Source organism: Falco biarmicus, chromosome 5 (assembly GCF_023638135.1).
Source record: "Falco biarmicus isolate bFalBia1 chromosome 5, bFalBia1.pri, whole genome shotgun sequence".
Taxonomy (NCBI): Eukaryota; Metazoa; Chordata; class Aves; order Falconiformes; family Falconidae; genus Falco; species Falco biarmicus.
In genome coordinates this window covers 10,381,392-10,403,574 of record NC_079292.1, presented here as the reverse complement: position 1 = coordinate 10,403,574, position 22,183 = coordinate 10,381,392, and the positions used below count along the sequence as shown (strand labels likewise).

The 22,183-nt window shown below is 43.1% G+C and overlaps 1 long non-coding RNA gene across 1 annotated transcript; it reads left to right on the top strand.

Annotated features, from left to right (window-relative positions):
- Positions 1–303: 303 nt before the first annotated feature.
- LOC130150859 (uncharacterized) lies at positions 304–21,863 on the top strand. The gene is made up of 3 exons (XR_008822406.1): positions 304–404; positions 712–851; positions 21,644–21,863. It is a non-coding gene; the product is annotated as an uncharacterized LOC130150859 (long non-coding RNA).
- The last annotated feature ends 320 nt before the right edge of the window (positions 21,864–22,183 follow it).

Below are 22,183 nucleotides of genomic sequence, written 5' to 3'. Positions count from 1 at the left end.
CAAAGGGTTCGAGATAACAACAGATTGGATCAGAATATGCTAGAGCCAATTTATAGCTGTTGCTGCTGTTTAGCTATTAATCAGCAGGTTTCTGTGCTTGCCTTACTGCCTATTAGAGTCTAGTGCTCATTAGCGGCTGCTTTTTGCTTTTGCTGCTTGCTGTACCACTGCACTGCTTATCACCTCACTGTGCTGTGCCCGAGAACATTCCAATAACAGCAAGGGCGATGTGCCTGGGCTGGCAGGTGGCCAGGGCATGGCTGCTGTTTCTGTGCTGCTGTACTGGACAGGATAGAACTTCAGTGTGAACTAAAGTTGAAGGGACTGTGACTTGTGGACGTGTCCATGTGGGAGCAGGGTACCTCAAAGCATCTGTGGCTGTGAATAATTCCATGTCAGAGCAGGTATATATCGCAGCACTTTCCAAACTATCAAGGTGCAACAAGGTCTTTCACCTCCTCATACCAGCATACTCTTCATACAGTCCCTCTGCTGCCTTCTCCTCATCTCATCCAGAGCATGTGTTTTCTCTTCTCTTGCTTCTTCCTCTCTCCACGTCTTCCTCAGCTACTCTCTCTTCATCGGCTCTCAACCCCTTAACAGAACCAGCCACAGCTGCACCTTATCTACATCGGCCAACCCACCGCCCCTGAAGCCAGCCCACAGTTGTATATTATCAATGATAACTAACCCAGCTTCATTCCTCTACAGGTATATATGGAAGCGTCTGTGGCCATGGTTATGTCTGTGTCACAGTGGGTATGCCTCTGAAGAGATTATGGCCTAAGGACAAGTCCACACTGGAGAAGTTACACCTCGAAGCGTCTGTGGGTAACTCCATGCTACATCAGGTACAGCTTGAAGCATGTCTGTGCATGAGATTGTACTGGAACACTTCCAAGTGTGTGACTGTAGATAAGCCCCTGACCAAGCAGGTACACCCCTGTAAGGCTTGCAGCCGGGGGTAAGGCCATGCTGGAGCTGATTTTCTTCTAAAGGGATTGTGGTTGTAGGTAAGGCCATGCTGGAGCAGGTCTGTGGTCACAGCCCATGGAGAAGGCCACATTGGAAGAGGAGAACCTCAAAGCAGCTGTGGCTGTGCATAAGTTTATGCCACAGCAGGTATACCCCTGGAGAGACTGCAGCTCATAGATGAGGCTCCACTTGGAGCAGGTACAACCCTAAGGGACTGCAGGCTGTGGGTAAGGCCAAGCCAGAGCAGGGGCAAGGGGAGGAGTCCATCACAATGTTAAATCCTACTGGCTGGTCCAAAGGGACCAAGGATGGAGATTGCAGTGGATGTACCTTTAAATTGTTGTAACCCATGATTTGAGTTGCATGTTATATAGTAATTCATATACATATATATATCTAGCAGGAGCCATTACTGTGGGGGGAGGGAGTAAGCAGCTGTGTGGGGCTTAGTTGCCAGCTGGGTTCAAACCACGACATTGACTAATATTCTAAATTAAAACCAGGAGTGTGGAGAAGAACACAAGGGTTTAAGTATACAAATAACTTTTCTTGCCAGTAAATGTTACCTCATGCTATTCTGAAGCAGCCATGGACTTTGAAACCCAGACATGAGGGCAGGATTCAAAGCCTCAGTAAACTTATGACATAAAACTGAACCAAGCTTCACCCTGAAAACTGAGAAAGCCAAGTGCCTCCCTAAGCAGCTACAATGGAAAGCACATTGTCACTGACAGGCACTGAAAGCTTTGCTAAGGGGACAGGGAAACCTTCATTACCTGAGGAAAGCTTAGGAAGAGTTGAGCAGTTAGCATATGTGCATAGTGCATTACACAGCCCACCCAGTGAGGGATCCTTCCACTCTTGAGTTCTTGTTCCTTTTGCCCTCAGATGGCTGTCAGTGGTCAGTGAAGTTTCTGGGCCCAAGGCTGTTTTTCAGGCAAACCCATTTCCAGCTGCCTGCTTTCTCTAAAGGAGCCTTGGAGATGCTTGTGGCTTGGTACTGTCCCCTGTAGCTGCAGTATTACCAGCAGCATCACCGTGTTTCTACCTTATGATTTACCTGTCCATGTCGTACTGCTTCTGTGCTCTGCCTGCTCAGTATAGAGGCTCTCTTGTCTACCCCAGGTAGGGTAGATACCTTGGAGTGGTGCTCTCCCTGTTTCTGCTGTCCATTTCTCCAGGCAATGCCTGGCTGAGACAGGATGGTGTTCCACAGCCAGGGTCAGGCTGGTTTCTGGTCAGCGGAGTCCAGACAAAGGAGAAGGCCAGTCCTCAGACCAAAGCCTAGGTTTCAGCTCTGTGAGGACGCTTGAGAAATGTCTGAGCACCAGGGATATCCTTCTGCTTGAGAAGGCATCTCAAACCTTGTCCTGGCCAGCATCCCTGAACTGAGTTTGGATAAGGTGGTGTGTTTGCTTGGATGTTTCAAAGACTCCCCTTTTTTTGTCATTCTTTTCTTTATCCACTGGAGACTCTCACCTTCTGGAAGTTGTTGCTACCTCAACTTCTTGCCACTGAGAGCAGTATCAGCTGCACCCCATGCCTGTCTCGGGGAGATCTGCCGTTGCTGTAGGCAGTGAGGGGGAAGGTCTGCCCTGTCCCACCTGCCGGAGACTCTGACAGTGCTCTGGCAGCTCATTCACAGCCTCTGGAGGAGGTATTTGTCTCCTCAAGTGTCATTCATACTTGAATAACTATCCAGTGTCATCCAGGAAAGAGACCAGATGGAAGTGTCCTGTGTGCCAGATTTGACTACAGGTTGCCAGTCAGATGAGGCTGGGTCAGACAAGAGGGCTTACTAGCTTTACACCAGGAATTGGAAGGATTTCTGGCCTCACCCCATGCTGCTTGGCCTGGCCTAAAACCATGCAGAAGCTGCCTGCCCATTTCATCCCCTCCTGTGCGTCCTCTGTAGATGGCATCAGAGAGTGCTCTCCTCCTCCTCTGAGCTTTAGCCTTCAGGGCTAATGGTGCTTTTGTCATTTTCAGCCTTGGGTAATTCTCATGTATGGCACTTCTATGCTTAATTACAAATCCGCTCTTTTTCTGGAGCGGAACCAGCTGATCCACTGGTCATCAGGATACTCCTATAGAGTCTAGATGCTGCAATGGAGACCTATGGCATGAGGCACGTTCCTCTCTGTGGAACACCAGAGTTAGTCACACAGCTAATGCCTACAAAAAAGTGAAGTGTAAAAAGATGCCGTGAACTAATTTAGGCTTAAGCACGCTGCAAAATTATGCTCGCAGAATAAAAAATTACCAGCTGATGTCAGTGTGCCTTTGGGTGTACTCATTGCAGAAAAGCATGAGGAATCAGTATCTTACTAACTCATTCTTAGTTTTATAAAAATTATTTCCTGTTAAAAGTATCCCTCAAGGGTATGACCTACTAAACCACATTCTCTCATGCAGCCTAAAGTATTATCTGTACAATAACAATCCTGTCACTGAAATGCACGACACCATATTATTTTTAGCAGATTAGTATTTAAAATTATTTGACCACAAGCCAAGGATCCCTTCTGAGAAGAACCATGAGCTCGATCATCCATTTATTACCTGCTAAAATGTTCTCATTTGCCTTCCCTTTGCAAAATTTGGCTCTCAGTACTCAAAGAGATTCAATTTCAGAAAAGATATTTTCACAATAATAATTCTGCAGTGCATCAAAGGGGTGTGAGCTGGAGGGGAATAGGGGGCTGTATCCAGACAAAATCGTCTCTAGGACAGAGGGTCAGGCTCAATTACCCATTTGATCATGGGAGACTCGTGGCAAAAGTCAGAGAAGAATGAACCTACTGCTGGGCTGTACGGAGTGCCCAGCTGAAAACGCCTTCCAAAGCTCTGAGCAATCCCCCTCTCACTCAGGGCATTTATGCGAGTGGTTGCGCAAAGGCGGAAGATGTCTTTCTAAATAGGTATTTCGAAGACGGCCATAAATAACAGTCTCTGCCAGCTGCCATGAGACTAGTGGTGGCAAAACCGTGAGCTAATCTATCTGGCTCTTTATGGTGACACTTCCCAGACAAGGCATCTCTGTGTCTTGTAGGCAAACAGAGACCTGGGGATGTGGCTGCCTTGCAGGAAGAGCTGAGCGGGGCGTCACGTTTTTGTCTTTTCCCAGGGAAGAATGCTGGCTTATGCATTCTCCAGAAGGAACAGACTGGCTGCTCCAAACATTGCTTAGGGCAAAGCCATGTCCTAATGCTGCAAATTAGTTTAGATTTGTTTTGGAAACCTGCTTTTCCAGAGTGGTCTGGCTGACATACTAATAATTCCCTACTTCTGGCAATTGCTTGCTCTTACTGAATGTCCTTTTGAAAACTGTTGACAAGATCTACACACCACCCAGAAACGCCTGGCCTGCACACAGCCTGATCTACACACACAAAGTATCTTTTGCCAAAGTTCACAGTGTGCAAGTGGGTGCTGAACACAAAACTAGCTGCAAATATGGACAAGGAATAATTGTGGTCAGCACCACAGATAGTTATTTGCAAAGAACGTTGTCATTTTAGGCAGCGTGACCTTATTGAAGACTCGATTACTTGATTACTGTCAGGAGAGGTTGATCTCTGGATTTAAGTTAAATGCTGTAGTACTTGATGTCTGGTCTTCCCCTTTTATTAGGAAACATTCTTAGGCTGCCACTGTTTTTGCTGCCCCTAGTCTGAATTAAAAATAATTCCTTGTGCAAGGGAGAGCAGGCAGAGGTTTTGAAATGGAAGGCAATTGCCTTCGCAGGACTGTTCTTTCCTTGTTTCTGCGGCTGGTTTTCTGCTGATTTCCACATATGAGACATTTCTTTGGGCTGTTTCCCTCCTAGTGAACTGTCTACACAATATTAGCCATGAACACAGATGATTTTAAAAGTGTCCCTTTAAATTCAGAGTGCACTTCAGAGTCTTATCTGCTTCTTCATGCCTCTAGTTCAAGGATGCTTCTGAAATGCATTACAGGATGTTCACCTTCTTGCATTTTGCTTGTGAATGCTAATGATACCTTCTCAGCAGTATATTAGTCAACAGGGAAGGGTAAAAAGATGAATGGAGCAAGGCAGTGGCTAATCATGTTAATTTTTGCCTCAGGAGGATGAAGTTTCATCAGCTGCTGGTTTTAGTCTGTTTCTGGGATTTTAGATTATGTTGTTTATCAGTTAGAGCCCAAGCACTGAATGAGGCAGATTGCTGTCAGAAACCTTGGGATAAATGACTATTGAACTCTGCAATAACACTCTACTTTAAAAGATCACTGCTACAGAGCAAAGCATCACCTCCAGAGGTAGCAAATCCCTCAAAAGAAGAAAAATTGTAGGCTGAACAAGGAGGTATTGCAAAGTGCTTGTGATGGATTTCTTGGGCCCCTGCCTACTGCTGGCTGTATAATTCCCTGAGGATCACCCCAGGATGCAGCCTGCTCGCACTTCCCTCTCTAGCACTCATCCTGCTAACATGGAAGGCAAAAAGGTGGTGCTATGCAGCGTAAGACTGCTTCAGGATTGCTTTTCAGTTGTAAGGCTGCAATTCCTCAACATGTTCTGCTTCCCCAAGGCTGCCTGATGCCCTCCAGCTTACATAGGACAATTTCTGTAGATTTATATGGGAGAAATAACGTCTCCATTTCATGTTGTTTCTCCGTCACCGTAGTGTTTGCTGTTGCCCTCTGGTTTCTTAGGTACTTATTTATAGCATGCTCCAAAATAAAGTTTCTTTCACTTTCTAGAAATCAAAGCTAAATGCAGGGGAGACTGAATCCCTCTTTCATCCGGATTACTAGCTCAGTGTAGTAACGTTTGTGACTCAGGGTGACACAGTCACAGCAGCTGAGAGGAAGAATCAGGGCATGGAGAATTATGCACATTCAAGCTGGGCTACTCTGCAGTCCAAGTAAGCTCAATTTTGCCACCTCAAACGGCCATTCCTTCCCCAAACACGGTGCAGAAGGCCAGAGGGTGGGACAGATAATAGCGGAGGGAAGAGCCCAGGGCAGCTGGGCTGGCAGCCCTTGCAACATCTGGGGGGTAATGGAGCGACTGAAGGGTGATTACAGCATGTCAGAGCCGCTTGTCCTGCAACAACAGCCAGCTCATGGCCTCCTGCTGACAGCACCAAGAGCATTAGGTAGCCTGGCTTCCCAAGGCTCTTCCCCGGCAAGGTGGCTCCCAGGCTGTGACACTCCTCCCTTCTCCCCTTCCTCCTGGCAGCCCTGCACCCTACCCACTGCCCACCTGCACCACTGCCTTGGAGCAGTCCCGAAACTGGGTGGAATGGAGGTGACTCACTTGCTGCCAACACAATGCTGATGTTTATTTCCTGAAGAAAAACACAATTACAAAATAAAAGTAATGTAAGTTCTTCTAATACTTTATAGTAGACACAGCTTAATGGAGGAAAAAGGCATAAAAAATGCCCAATAAAAATAAACCCTTTTAGTACTCAACAAGCTTTTATTCAGCACTAATATATCACCTCTCATCCTACAAGGAAAGCTTTGCATCTGCTGCTCTGTTTCCAAGAGCTCCATCATAATGTTATTCCTTCATTTATAAAGTGAACTCATGACTCTGCATAATCACTATCCCTTCTGTTTGAAACAGAATCGAGCCAGCATCGCACGTACCATTACTCCTGAAGGGCAGCTTCCAGAGCTGCATTTTAATTAGGGTGATACGTTGTTTTGTCTCTAATGGTTCAGGCACACTAGTGGGTTTCTGAACCTTAATAAGTTACTGCATGTCAGCCGAGGCAGGTGATGGCCAGGGTGCTTGCTCCCTCCCTGGCATTTGCCAGCAAAAACATTTTTTCTCTTATTAACCTAGCCTGAAGCCTGAGCTGACACCTTTTACATCACATTTTCAGTGAGAACCTCCAATCAATTACTAGTAGCTTGTAAAACTGCAGGTGAAATACTCTTGCCTCAGTGCAGAACACTTAGGCACGGCTGTGACACTACACATCATATCTGCCTTAGGAGAGCTTGGTTAATGGGAAGGAGGAAAGTTCGTCTTCTCTGCCTTCTCTTTCTTAAAAATGCATGACAAATGAACCCCAGGTTAAGTAAATAAGCTTGCTGTCTGTAGGAGGAATGCTAGTTCTTTATGTTAACGGTGAATCCATACACAGGTTATTTCATACATTTTGACGATAAATTAGCACTGGGGTTTTCTGTTATCAGCCCTTTCTTCTAGTGGTGCAGCAACTGCCGTAATTTGGGATTGAAGCTTTCTTGTGTTACCTGGTGTCATTTAACCTACCTTGAGCTTGCTTATTTATATAGAAAGTGGAGAAAGCAATGCTTGTCTTTCTCACAGTGCTGTGAGGAAGCTTTTGCTGAATAATGGCTGCAAAAAACTGGGAACTTTGGTAGAAGAAATAACATAAACTGTTAATGTGCTCACATTAGTTGGGGATTATTTTTTTTTTAATGTCAGTCTATTGGACTAGAACTTCTAGGATCATTTAGTCCTTCCAAGGAGACACTGAGATATTTTTCTTTTGGTAACAGAAATATTGATTTGCTATCCAAAATAAAACATATTTTCTTCACATGCTTGTTAACCCCACAGCCAAAAAAAGCATATCTGTACATCAACAGGGTAAGAAAAGACTATTCTTATTATATTTTTTCTAAGGAATTGATACAATTTGGAGTGTGCTCTTGCATGAGATTGCAAGGTTAAAGAAGAAAAGGTGGGAAAATTATAGTTGGAAGAGTTGAATGTATTTCTTTTGTAGTAAAGTAAAAAAAAAAAAAATAAATTCAAGTTTCTTATGCTGAAATTCTGGAAACATAGGTGATGTCCCTGTTCAGGTGATGACTTGCTGCGTCACTCACTTCTGAAGCTGTGGTTGTCTCTTGGAACAGATGCCGGGTGCACATGCTTTTATCTGCGCGCTTTGGAGGCTTGTCTGCACATGTGCTGGGCTGGGCTGTGAAAGCTCCCATGCCTGGCAGCTCGGAGTAGAGCATTTCTGCATGTGCTCAGCAGCTTATATTTAAACTGAAAAGACAAGGTGCAGAGAACCCATCAGGATTACAAGGTAGACACACAATAGATGTAGATGCCGGATAGGATTTACAAGTACAGAACGGTAGGCTGTCTCAGTCACTTTGTTCCAAATTTCCATTGTAGGTAGAAACCCCAAATCCAGCTCTTAAAAAATTGCTATCTACCTCTCAAGATGCTTTAATTCCACAGATATTCATGTTTCCAATGTAAAGCGTTGCCCAGGTATTTGAATTTTTTTCCTTGTAATTTTTGGCATCTACAAAAGCTCGGTAACTATTTCACATTAATTTGCATAATGATTTGTAAAATGGTGTTTCTCAGGTGGGGACTCAGCCCAGTAGTCATTCATGTCATAATGACTAGATAGATCTCTCCCAAATACATGGCTGGAGAGTGAGCTGGCATTGCTGCTTTTCCTCTTTTTGTGCAGATGTTCAAGGATTAGCATTCAAGAGGAAAGAATTTGGGCTCAGCCTCTTCTTCTGCTGAAGGGGGTTGGAAGCTGCAAGCCTAAACTCTCAGAAGAGCATCCAGACTTGCTCTGTATACAGCAGCTCATATGTGGTGAAGATGGTAGGTTCATCAAAGCGGTGGGTGCGACAGATGGGGGTGGTGAGAATGAGCCAGCGATCTGATGATTCAGGCACCTGGAAGGAGACCTGGCCTCTGGTTTGTGCTCTAACCCACTTACAAAGCATTAATGAGAGCAGAGACTGCCCTGCTTACCTGTAGAGGTCTGATGGCACCACAGGGTTTAAATTCCAGCTCTCTGTTGTTAGGTGGATGTCATGCTGCCAGAGACCTAGGTTTCTCTTGGGTGACAGCAAGACCATTGACTGATACTCCCTTTGACTGATACTACACTTTAACCTAGTGAGTAATGGTTTCTGTGCAAAGTGATTTAAGACGGATCTTCTATAAACGTGAAGGAGCAGGGGAGCAATGTAAGGTAGAGTGAACAAGTGTGGAAAAACAGAGGGGAGAAGGGATAAAATGTGTAAACAGGCTGTTGTGTCTGCAATGCCCTGTGCCTGATCCCCACAATGGGTGTGTGTACCAGGGGTGTTTGTGCATGCGCACAGGTATGTGCAAGTCAGAGTACCAGCAATAACAGGATCAGGGCAGTGTCCCAAGGCTGCCTATGTCCCAGTGCCAGCAGCAGGGGAGGCTGGGATCCAGGGGCAGCTACTCTCACATGCATATGTATTTACATATATTCCACTAATGGGCTTTCATCCTGCTCAGCCAGAGAGGGGAACAGGATCAGGCCTTTTGTGCTGTGCTTGCTGAAGTGCTGCATTTTCTCTCCGTGTATATATGCTTCCATGTGTATATGCTTGTGTGCGTGTGCCTATCGGGCACACATGCTCAGCCTTGCTCCTGGCTGGACATGGAGCCATCAGACCGTGGCAGCCTGCCTTGAATGGGCTACTGCATCTGACAGCTCCTAACACGCACAGTCCAACCCGTGAGATGTGAATTTGAGGTCCTGGAAGGGAGTGTGAATCCTCTCTCAGAGAAGGAATAATGAAGACACCACCATCTCCTTTCCATTCGTGACTCTGGAAGGCAGCTATAAATCTAGGCCAGATTAAAGCTCTTTAGTGGTGCTCTGATTAAGGCACCTAAATTTCAGAAGGAAGGGGTTTTTTAGGGGTTAGCCTAGATGGCTGCCTGTTCACTGAGCTCATTTCTCCAGACTGTAGACTGTTCCCTTGCACTGAGGCAACGAATTCAGCATGAAAGAAGGTCTTCCAGCTTGGCTCACATAATAATACACAAAGTTATGGTATTCCTTCTAAATACTTCTCTTTATTATGAAAAGTTCAGACTTGTTTAGTCATGTAAAAACTGGAGAGGAAGGGAGGGACACATATGCTGCTTATTTCTTGAGTGGGAGAACTGGATGGTACAGAAGTAGAAACTACTGTTTCTCAGGAGTGTAAATAGCATTCCAAGTGATACAAATGTCCAAATATAAAAATATGAGCAGAGAAAGAAATAAGAAGAAAACTCAGCATCAACAAAGAAAAGAAACAGATGCCTGTGTTTATTGGCTGCTGTCATGTATCAAAGTCTGGTCCTGTAAAAAAAATTACTATATACAAAATAAATAAACACATTTGCTAATGTCCTAATCACAAGGAATTTTATCACTTCAGTAAAACAATGGATTCACCAAAAGTTTTGTTAAAATATACAGGGAAACAAAATATTCTGGAGAGTTTCTTGGTCTGGCTGAAAGTAGTGGGAAAAGTTCCACCAAATTCTAACACAGAAGGATTTCTTAATGACCAGCAAAGACCTTTGTTATAGAAAAGTACAGATAAAATACTATTGGGAGTAGCTGCTAGCCCTTAGCATGGCGTTAATGACATTGCATTTGATTCAGTAACAAAATATGGATATAAACAGCACATGGGTCCTAGGTGTTAGCTGAATTGTATGTAGAGACTGGGAGTAGGAAGCCATGGAGAAGGAGAAATTCCCTAAAGTTTCATTAGCTGACCTCTGATTGCACTACTACTGTCCTCCAAAATACAGTGATGAGACTTTGCCTCTGTGTGTAATATTTGTGGCTTGTAATAAAAGTGGTAAGATTCAAATAAGCATTTGCTAGTTTTCCTGATAAAACCAGGAGCCTCCATCTTTGAGGGTAAGAGTGGAATCTCAACTTTCTAGCAAAAGCTATGAGAAGGATTTAAGAATTATACAAGGAAACAGAAACAGTATCTCATGGTATCTGGGAAAATCTTTTTGGTTTGTCTGATTTGTGTCTGTGGTCTTTTCAGTTATTAATACAAGCTCACTAATAGAAATTGCTTTGAATGGTTGTACAAAAGTTTAATTATGGGAGTGGAAGACTGACAGAGAAAAGCTTTCCCAAAAGAAATATTAAGATTAAAGATTTTCATACGATTGCACATGTAATTTTTTTTAAAATTCAGACAGTTTTTATGGTTTCAGTAATGTAATTTAATGAAAGGTTGGTGCTGCAAATCCAGTTCAAGAATTGCACAAAGCACATTCCAAGCTGATTACATCCACTTGCATATTCTCATATTATACTTACTTGAGGTGATAAGATCTAGATACAATGGAAGGCAATATTTCCCATCAGAGACTGCAATCACTAGCGATTTTGTCTACTCATATGGAGCACCAGGATCAGCAAGGTTCTGTCCCGAAGCACGCTGAATACTCCAGAACGCCGAGTTGATTCAGCTCCTGCAGGATCCAGCATCGTGGATCTGGCAGGTGTTTGGCATGTTACAGGGCAAGTAGTGAAATTACATTTTAGGACTTTTCCTTGTAATTACCTTGCCTCGTGGGAACTCTGCATTTTCTTTTTTCTTTTTCCTCCTGCAGATGTTACAGTCATGTGGGAGCTATGTGTAAACGGGTCATTCTCATTTTATGAATGCTGTGCTTGTCACCAATGATGTGATACTTGCAGTTATGTGCATGGCTGTATCTGTAGTACGCATTGTAGCTCTACTTATCGTGAACTGAATTAAAAATTAAAGGACTTGTCGTTAATTCCTTCTGCAAGAAAGATACAACAGAGAAAGAGCTGATTAATTCATCCTCTACGGCTAGAGGGAAGTAAGTGTCATTTATCCAAAGCGCTGAGAATTATCTCCTTTGCACTCCATACTCCAAAACGTACACTTCATGATTCAGAGACTAAAAGCCTCATAGACACTACATTCACAGCTCAGTGTGAGATTTGCTGTAGTAGGTCTATAATTTTCAGCCGCGCCTTCCAGAGGAAAGTCACTTTCTCACTTCAGTAATGCTAATTGCTTTCATAACATAAATAATTTAATATAGTTTCTGCTGGATACCTGGTAGGAGGTTTGATTAAGTTAGCTTTTCCACCAAAAGCTCTACTTTGGAATCCAGGTTCTTTCCATAGATAATAGTTTTCTTGGAGGGTACATGTTTAAATCCTTATTCACATACTTTTGTCCTCTCGCTTCTGCTCACAACCTCCTCTGTCCCTTCAGGAGCCTACGACTGAGGTTTCTGAGGCTGCTTGGCACCTGTGACCTGATGGGTCTGATTCTGCCTGTTGGGAAGGGGATTCTGAGCTCAGTTACACCACTGGAGCATCAATGTGATAAGCTCTTTCACATTTATACCTACTGGGAATAAAGCCAAGATATATAATATAACGATGAAGTTTCTTTTTAAATAAAGTCACTTTTCAAAGTCAGAAGTCCTATGCTATGAATTTTATATCCCTCCCCTCATCACAGTCAAGATGTTCTGGTGATCTTTGAGTCACGTTTTAGTCAACCCAGTTTTGGGGGATGTAGGGGTAGTGATTTTTTAGCAAAAGAGAGTTTAGTGTCATTTATAAGGGATAAATTATTATTGTTAATAATAATAATATTAACAACAACAGCTCCTAGTGTTGCAGTATAATTTATATTATTATCTATATAGGAGCAGAGGCTTAAAAAAATCTTCAGAGTTTGTACCTTGAAACTGCAGGTGATCACTCAATACCAGCAATCATAAAGGTCCCCAAACAATCACAGTAGATTCAGAAAGGCCAGAAAAAAATGGCCAACACACCTGCACTGTACCAGAAACTGCACAACACTTCCTAAAACAAGCAAATACCAAATATTTGCATATGATAAGCCAGAAGCATAAAAAATACAGAGGAACAGAGCAGGAGAGACTAAGGCAATGAGAACATCAGGGACTTTGCTAGGATCTTAGGAAATGCCTCAGGTTTCCATCATGTGGAGGAAATCATGTAGGGGAACAAACATTCCTCACACAATCTGGTTTAAGGGAATTTTTTTTCCTGGTCTGAATTCCCATGACATTTTAAACTGCAAGTAATGTTCCCCAGACACACCTATTAGTTACTCACAAGTTTCTCTGCACACTAGTTTATCTTTCAAAAAATAATTTAAAACTGAGCATTGACAAATGTCTGCCATCACCCTTTATTTACACTAGCCCCTGGCTGTTTAGTGAAATTTTCCCCAAATAGTCAGTGTTTCTCACTATTTAACAGATGAAAAGTCAGCATGAGTTACATGGATCAAGTCAACAAAATTCTGGGGAGTAATATGCTAGAGAGGAGCAAAAATGTATGAACTTCTGGCTTGGGAAAATCAAAAGATGATAAAACGGAGCCTGTGCCTTAGTTTCAGCTTATCGGAACTCTGCAACTGTGGAGAGTCAGATCAAAGCTTCCAAGGTCACATCATCTCCTTTGGCGACTGCATATGGGTGGATTGCAGATAAAAATGCTGGACCTGGATTCTGAGCAGAGTCCCCTTGCTGGGTCGTTGGCAGCTGGTACGCTGAGTACAGTGACAGATTTGAAAAATGCCATTTAGAACTGTGCTCAGTGTTTCCTTTGCTTCTGTTTAAGTTTGCTCCCGTCTCTGTTAAACTATTCTATTATTCAAGCTACCATATTACCTCATATCACAATTATAAAACAAGCTTATAATACAAAGAATCCAAGGGGTGCGCTTGAAAACGAATGTCAGTTTTCGTTAAGTGAGGGGATGATCTATACCCTTTCAACATATGAATTATTTATTTACCATATTGATGTTTGAGAAAACTGGAAATCACTATCCATCAAAAATGCACACGTGACATGGTATGATAAATGGGCGTTCGAAACTGCTTTGCTTTCGGTAAAAAAATTGTTATAAATCTTAATGAAGCATGGACACTATGAAGCCCAAGGCATGTGTTTGATAGCTGCAGCCTGTGACCAAGAATTGCTGGGGCTCTGGGTGCCATCTAGTGGGACTTGGCTGGAATTTGGATGTAGCTATTTTCAGCGTCACATACACGTTATGAATATATCCCAGAATAAAAAACTCTCCTAGATTAGCAATACTATACATTTTCATATAAATAACTTTTTAAACTCTTTTGTGCATCGATATTATCAGAAATCGTTTATATCTTGGTCAGATTTCCTTCTAGGCTGCGGCGTATTAAACTCTGAAATTCAGACACTTCTGATAGGAAAACAAGGCAGTAATTACAACAATTGTTCTAAAAAACCTAAAAAATGGGTGAATCCAACTTAAAGTAAATGCAAAAATCAACTAAATTTGCCAGATTTGAACTCTCTAAAATGCAGGCTGGTGATATGTGTGCTTGGTGACCCGATGAAGCAGGTCCTGCTGACCTTGTGTCCCGCAAGTCTGGCCCCGCATCTTTCTTGTAATCCTGACTTCTCACCAGCCCACCCCCTTTTCTGCCATGTGGCATTTATGCATTGCTTTGTCTTCACAGGCACCTTGGGAAAGGTTGGTTTGTTAAAGTCATCAAATAAACTTCTAAGGTCTAAACCATAGGTAGGGAATTTACCTTCCCAGAATAACCCTGAGGTTACAGCCTTTGTTGGTACCATCCACATGTTGTGTTCATGGCCTGTCTTTAAAACATGTAATGGCATGTTTTGCTGCAGATCCCTCTCTCTCTGGATTTTCTTTAGAATTGCTGAAAATCCTGAATTTTAGTAGGGGAAAAAGAAATGTATTCAATTTTTTTTTCCCTTTTTTTTCCCCAGAATACGAAAGCTCTGTATTGGCCAGTTTGGACAGTAATTTTATAGTGTCTGCACTTAAACCAGATCGCTTCTGAAATATTAATAGTATTACGGTTTTATCTTCAGGCCTTAGTCAGCTGTAAATGATCCCTTACTGAGAATGAAGCACATACAAAGTGCGGATTCCTGTCTCAACAGTGTACATAGTGCCACTGCAGCCAAGTGCCTGTACAAAGCAAACAGGAAAACTGGTTTTTGGAAGATGATAAAAAATGCTAAAAGCGGGTCTGTCTGGATGGTGGGTGCAGGTTTGCTTTGTCCCTGCTTGGAATTGATGGAGCTCTTGCCTGAATGCCTGGTAGCAGAGCTGACCTGACCTGCATCAGCACCATCCTATAGCTGCTTGAAAATCTGACTTCTGCAGGGCCCGAGAGGCATTTGGTGGTGTCTGAACCCCTTTGTGTAAAGACACCCTCTATAAAATCTGTGCAAACTATACAGTATTGGGTCTTGGGGGAAAAAATATACAAGAAAGATTTAAATTGTATTTCAGCCCAATCTGCTTAAATGTGGCACTGGAAAGAAACTCATTTCATAAACACTGCATGGGAGAGGTGACAGCTTAATATAGAAAATTTGCTGGAAAGACCACTGATTTCTGCTAGATTACCTAAACCTCACTCGTGGGCCAGGGTCACAGTATTGAAGAAGGCAAACTGTGAGAGCAGGAGGCATTTACCAGATGCTTATGCATCTTTCATCTGCTAGGTGAACTCAAAGGGAAGCAGAGCCACAGCCTGAATCAGCGCTCAACTTTAACACAAAGCAAGTTGTATTGAGGTGCTTTTGTGAAAAATTGCACATCACGTCCTGGTTTTGGCTGAGATACGGCTCATTTTCTTCCTAGTAGCCGGTACAGTGCTGTGTTTTGGATTTAGTATGAGAATAACAACAACACACTGATGTTTTAGTTGTTGCTAAGTAGTGTTTATTCCAAGTCAAGGACTCTCCAGGTTTCCCATGCTGTGCCAGTGAGCTGGTGCACAAGAAGCCGGGAGGGAGCAGAGCCAGGGCAGCTGACCCCAACCAGCCAAAGGGATGTTCCATACCACAGAATGTCACGCTCGGTATATAAACTGGGGGGAGTTGGCCAGGAACCACTGATCATTGCTTGGGGACTGGCTGGGCATCCGTCAGCAGGTGGTGAGCATCACTTGGAGTTTTTCAGGGAGGGGATTATTTCTCTCTTTTTGTTGTCTCCCTTTTCATTACAATTCTTGTTGTTATCATTATTGTTATCATTGTTATTATTATTATATTTTATTTCAATTGTTGAAGTGTTCTTATCTCAATCCATGGGGTTTACCTTTTTCCAGTTCTCCTCCTAGCCCCACCACAGGGGGGAAGGGTGGGAGATGAGCGAGTGGTTGCATGGTACTTAGTCCCTGGCAGGGCTTAAACCACAACATCATGACTCCCATTTTGCCTTTGGAGTGGCTGCCTTTGGCAGAGATGTGTTTTATGATTTAGAATAATTATTAATTTTGTAGACCTAAATTTCATCCACAGCATTGCATGCTGAGACTAGCTGAGTATTAGATAAAGTCAGGCTCAGAGTCCCAAAGTACATAGGAGAAGCATTTCAGATCATTCAGCAAATCTCCCCTATGATAACAGGATAAAAAAACCGCTCCTGATGACTTTCTATTTCTAGCTTCCAAGACAACAACCGTGACTCAAAAGAGCTTCTTTTATCTCTGATGTGAAGGGATTGTATTCTTTCCTCTCAGATGTGGTCCTTCTCATTCCAACGTGTGCTAAATTATTACAATTCCCAGCTGATCTTGAAGACCAAGTGGAAACTGAAATGAAATTTAGTGCCTGAATTGCACAGCCTCGAGGCAGTGCAGCCCAGCAGCAGTATGGACATCAGATGGCTCCAGTCTTATACCAGTGTCAAAGGGTCTGTCTTGACCTTTAAAACTAGCAAAAATCTAGGTCAAGCCTTCAGAAAGGCTGACTCTTCTTTCATGACCTTTGAAGCAGGCGCAGCGTCTCTGATCCAGGAGGAGGGGGAAGGGGTGGGAGAGGAGACTGTTCCAGCTTCTTTCCTAAAAACACGATCAGTGACAAAATGTACTGGCAGTTGTGACAAGCAGTATCATCAGGCTCCATGACAGCACATGATACCAACGAGGATCATGTTTACTGCCAAGTACAACAGAACTGTTAAGGTTTTTGGAGGAAGGACCTGGTGGGATTTTGGGGGCGGTGGATGGGGACACCTGCTAACCTCCCTGCTGCTGCAAACTCCCTCTGAGGAACTTCATCTCCTGATGCAGAGGAAGGTGTTGGGATCACTTTTCCTCCAGGCTTGTCTGGTGAGGGAGGCTCTCCTCCCTCCTTACCTCACTGCAACCCAAGGTGTTCTACCCATAGCTCATTCATGACAGCTCTGCACTTCCCTTGTGGACAGAGAAAGCTGCTGAAAAAAGCAGAATGGACTGTGCAAACCATGGCACGAGGCTAGTTGTGGGGACCGTGATAACATGTACCCAGGCTCCCTGGTGTTGTCTGGTGGTGGTTTAGCACTGTGGTAGTACAGCAGCATCTCAGCTTTGCCTTTCTGTGACTTTGGGGTGCGCTCTGTGCAGTGTGACATGGGCATCAGCTATATACAAGTATGCCACACTAGTCAAGAACGCAAGTGTGGCTCATTCTCCTGTCAGAGGTGATGGTCTCTGGGGAGGATCTCAGATCGGAAAGCAGCCCCGTGTAATCAGCAGTGCTCCTGAAAACCCATGGGCACCCGAGACAAGTGCCTGAAATGAGGTTGTTGAGTAGAGGTGGTTGCTGAGAACGCGTGTGCAGTGGCAGGGTGTAATTGCCCTTTCACTTGCGTGACTTGGTACTAGACTTTGTTTACGTATCAATGTTTCATCAGGATTAACATCAATTTATCAAATCCAGTTAAGCTTTCTAATTAACTTTCAACCTGTTTCAACAGCCAACAACAGCTGCCAAGATAAGCCTCGTATCACTTGCATGATGTAATTTTTTTTTAATGGTTCATGAACAAGTTGGCATTTCAGAAGCAATTTCAGAAGGCAACTCATTCAGCTCAACCATATTGAGTTCAACTGCTTTCTGAAATGGCCGGCATGTCAACCAGACAAACCTTGCGTGAGTCCATTGTTTGAGATTAATTAAATTTCCTTAGTCTGCTTCTTGCTTGTTTTCTGAAATCCATGGTAAACGTCCATGACATTCATATTCAGAAGATGACAGTGGCTCAGACCAGACTAAAGGTTCTGATAAATCCAGTGTCCTATTGCTGATACTAACCAAAAGTGGATGCCTAGGAAAGACTGTAAGAGCAGGAGGAGCTATGCAATATGATCCCCAAGCACTCTCTGATCTCTAACAAGACTCAGATACTTTCTAAGCTATATTCTCTATTTTCTTTTTAACAAAGATGATTTGTTCTCCAGAAATCTATCAAGCCTTCCCTTGAGTCAATAAAAACTTTTAACATCCACATCCTTAAGCAAGGAGGTTTACAGCTTAACTACACCACATGAGAAAAAAAATCTTTTGATTGCTTTGAGCTTGCCTCTTCACAGTTGCCTTGGTATCACCTAGCTGCTATACCGAAAGAGAAAGGGAACAATCAATCCCTAGTCCTCTTCTTATGCCATTTATCACTGAACAGACCTCTGCCCAACCACGATCAAAACTTGATTCTTTATTTCCATCATCTCTGAGTCTAGTCTACGTTCACTCCCTGCTCTTTGCAGCAGTCTTCCCATGTCTGCTTGATGCAGAGGGTTTCATAGCCTGGCTGCATCTCTCTCAGTCTCAGAAACCCCCTCTGGTGCCTTTTTGCTCCCTTTCCTAACATGGATTTCTCACTGATGGACCTGCTTTGACTTCAAGGGACAGAAAGAGATCCCCCTACTGCTGTCACATTGCATCTGTCAGTCTACTGTTGCCCAGGTCATGGTTTCCCTCTTAATGGTTAGCATTTGTTGTCCAAGATACACGCCAGCAATACCAAATGACTGGTTTTCAGTATTCACAAGGCCCACTAGTACAGCATGAGACACTTTCAAGCCTGCAATGTCTAAAGTCAAGAGGAACAGTTACAATATAAGGACAGAAATGGTTGTTCTGATTCGAGAAAATTGTTTCAATTATGTCAAGTTCTGGATAATGTAATCAGATTTTCCTGAGAAAGAAAAACACTCCATGCTATTTTTCTTTTGCGGCAGAACATCTAGCAGGCAGAGAAACTAATGGGATCCTCATCTAAAATTCCTAGTAGTTAAATAATAAGAAAACCCTTGATTCTAGCCATGTATTGAGTCAGATGTGGAATATTTAATTGATTCTTTTTGACAGCACTGAAGGTGGCTGCCATTTCTGTATGTAAAATTTAATGCAGCACAGGACTCTTGCAGGTGGTCCCAAGCGGAAAAAAAAAGAGAAAGTCAGATGTCTTTGAAAAGCAGATGTCTTTATAAATCCTTACTGAGCAGCTGAGAGCATTTTGGGCTGTGAGTCACAGGAGAAGGTAAGGCAGGTGTTCTGACAAGTCTTGCCACTAATCAGAGCAGAAATGAGGCAACCACTGGTACTGTTTTTCAGCCAAACCTATGTCTCCTGCGCTTGATTTAATAACTTTTTGCCTGGCAAGGTTCCTGCTGTGCAGTAATTCACTTCATATTTTAATAAAGAATAACTCAAGACAGAAAACTGAATATTGGATGGTAATGCAATGTAGGGAGTTTTGATGACCTGCTAATACAGTGAATTCACCTTAAGTGGTTTTTGAATGGCAACAAACCCCTCATATTAAATTACAGTAGGGCACATGTTTTCAATCATGTACTCTTTACTGTAATTTATAGCAAGAAAAGAAAATCCAAAACACAAATAGTACAGTAAAACATGGATTCCTCTGCACAAGAACAAACCAGATAGCTTGGGATGGTAATAAGAGAGAAACCTACCTCTGGTTCATGAAAACAAAAAAGAACCACGTTAGCATCTTGATCTGTTTCATTTGGAGCTGCTCCAGCTGACAGATACGCAACGACGTGGGCTGCAGCATTAACCTGCGCCACAGCTGAAGGCAGGCTGCTTCGTGTTGGGCATGGATGGTGGGGGAAGGCAGTTGTGTCCTAGCAGCAGCAGCAGCAGCTGTGTTTTGGTATCTGATGTAGCAGTAGGATTATGCCTGCTAGAGTGAAAGAAGGATTACAGTGCATCTGACAGTAGAGGGGGCTTGCAGGAAAATTGTTTGCCATGGATTATGGGGACATAATCTTTTAATGTCCCCAGTAAATGTTGATTTTGGAGAAAAAATAGATAAAGCACATAGTAATCTTTAGGGGGAGAGGGTTTGTGTATATACGTTTCCATAACAACCTAATATGATTTTGATTTGCTTATTATTGAGAAGGATGGTTCAATTTTACGATGCGTGTTATAGCTATAGCATGGTACATGTATAACTATCGCAGCCATAAATAACAGACACAGAAACAATCTAGAATGCTACATCTCTCTATCTAATACATTACTGCTGTAGGCTTCCTACCAGGAAGTCTTATTTTGAAATTATTCTGTAATGCCTGTCAAGAAAAAAAAAAAAAAAAGATCATGCTGATTCTTTTTTCCCTTGTTTTTAAATTCAAGCCTTGTAATCATCAGATAGGTAAAATCTTGACGAATATGTGAATAATCTGGTAGTTTTTTATATTCCCTAGTTTTTAAAGAAAAATCAAGCAGAAGTGCATTTAAATAACCAGTATTGTTACTCTCCTTCACTTCTGGGAACTCATTTATCCTCTAAAGCTTGCGTGAACAAGTTTTTATTGTGGGGATACAAAGTATTAGATAACAAATCCAGTATAAGGAGGTGCAAATCCCATTGAAAATCCTGCAATTTATCTCTTGCCTCCACTTTCTCACATTTTCTTCCATAAGCATCCACTGACAAAGAACTCTGGCAGCCCTGATGTGCAATTCTGAGTCCATACCAGATTGCTAGGTGTCCCTTGGGTCTTACACCTGAATAGCAAAACTTGGCTTACCTTCAGCCATCACTCGATGCTAGCGAAGATAGAGAGTAGTATATATATTGAGATGTTAAAAGCATATGTAAAGGCAGGCCAGAAGCTCAGGTTGTTTTGACTTGTCTTTCTGACAATAAAGGCAATTGACCTAATTTTTGTAAGTGAAATCCATGGGACCAGGATTTTGCTCTGGAATTATCTATTACTATGTAATTATACACAAGAGGATTGTAGAAAAAGTGTTTGAGGCTTAACTAGGAACTTCAGAACAAATAAATAAATAAATGGAGAACAAAGCACTTGGTAAAACCATGGCACCTACCACAGGAATTTAATTAATGCTTCCCAGGCGCAATCTACTTATCTGTATTTAGAAAATGTGGGAATCGCATCTGTTACCCGATAGCCTGCCTTCCTTCTGCATTAGGTCTGGCTGAGCCCCACAACAGCCCCCGTAGTGCTGTGCTTGTACCGGTAGGCAGAAAGGTGGTGACACCACACCAGGGTTTTGGCTATAGCTGAGCAGGGCTCACACAGCACCCAGGCTGTCTTGGCAACATTCCCCCCCCCCCCCCCCCCCCCCTTCACCAGTAGGCTGGGGGTGGGCAAGATCTTGGGAGGGGACACAGCCAGGACAGCTGACCCAAGGTGACCAGTGGGATATTCCATACCATATGACGTCTGCTCAGGTATAAAAGCTAAAGAGAAAGGAGGAGGAAGGGGGGGCATTTGTTATATACAACATTTGTCTTCTGGAGCAACCACTGTGCGCACTGAAGCCCTGCTTCCCGGGAAGTGGCCAAACATTGCCTGCTGATGGGAACTAGAGAAGAGCATCTTTTGTTTTCCTTCACTTCTGTGTGCACATGACTTTTGCTATTGCTTCATTAAACTGCCTTTATCTTGACGCACAAGTTTTTTCCATCTTATTTTCTCCCCCTTGTTCTGCTGAGGAGGGGAGTGCTAGAGGAGCTTGGTAGGCACCTGGCATCCATCCAAGGTCAACCCACCACATCTTCTTTTCCTTTTCAGCAGAAAAATCCTTCTCATGAGGATCAGAACAAATGGCAATGAGCAGATAGTGACAGAGAGCCACGATACCCTGTACAAAGTCCCACTCAAGGCTGTCCACATCTGATCTGCAGTACTTCTACTGTTTAAGCACAACACTTCTAACTGCGAACTGAAAATGGCCTTTATGGAATCCTGCAGCACCATCAAAATCCTTAAAGACCAGACTGGATGAAGGGTTGGGTAATTCCTGTAAAACAGATGCTGTATTGTTATACCCCATCCAGGGATTTCATTTACTGACAAAATCTGAGGAGAGCATGTCTCTGAGCATCAGACCTCACTTCTGTGGCCGAAGTTCCAAGCAGATGCTGCTCTCCCCAGGCTCTTGCTTATTGTGGCTGAAACAAACAACAAACCTGACACTGACTTTTAGAAGAGAGAGATTAAGATTATCTTGTTTTGCAGAGTATGGTTGTATTCAATGTTAGTTGTGAGTAGTGAATGTCATTAGGAAAAACAACTAAAATGCATATGTGGCTGATTGCCGATTAATAGTAT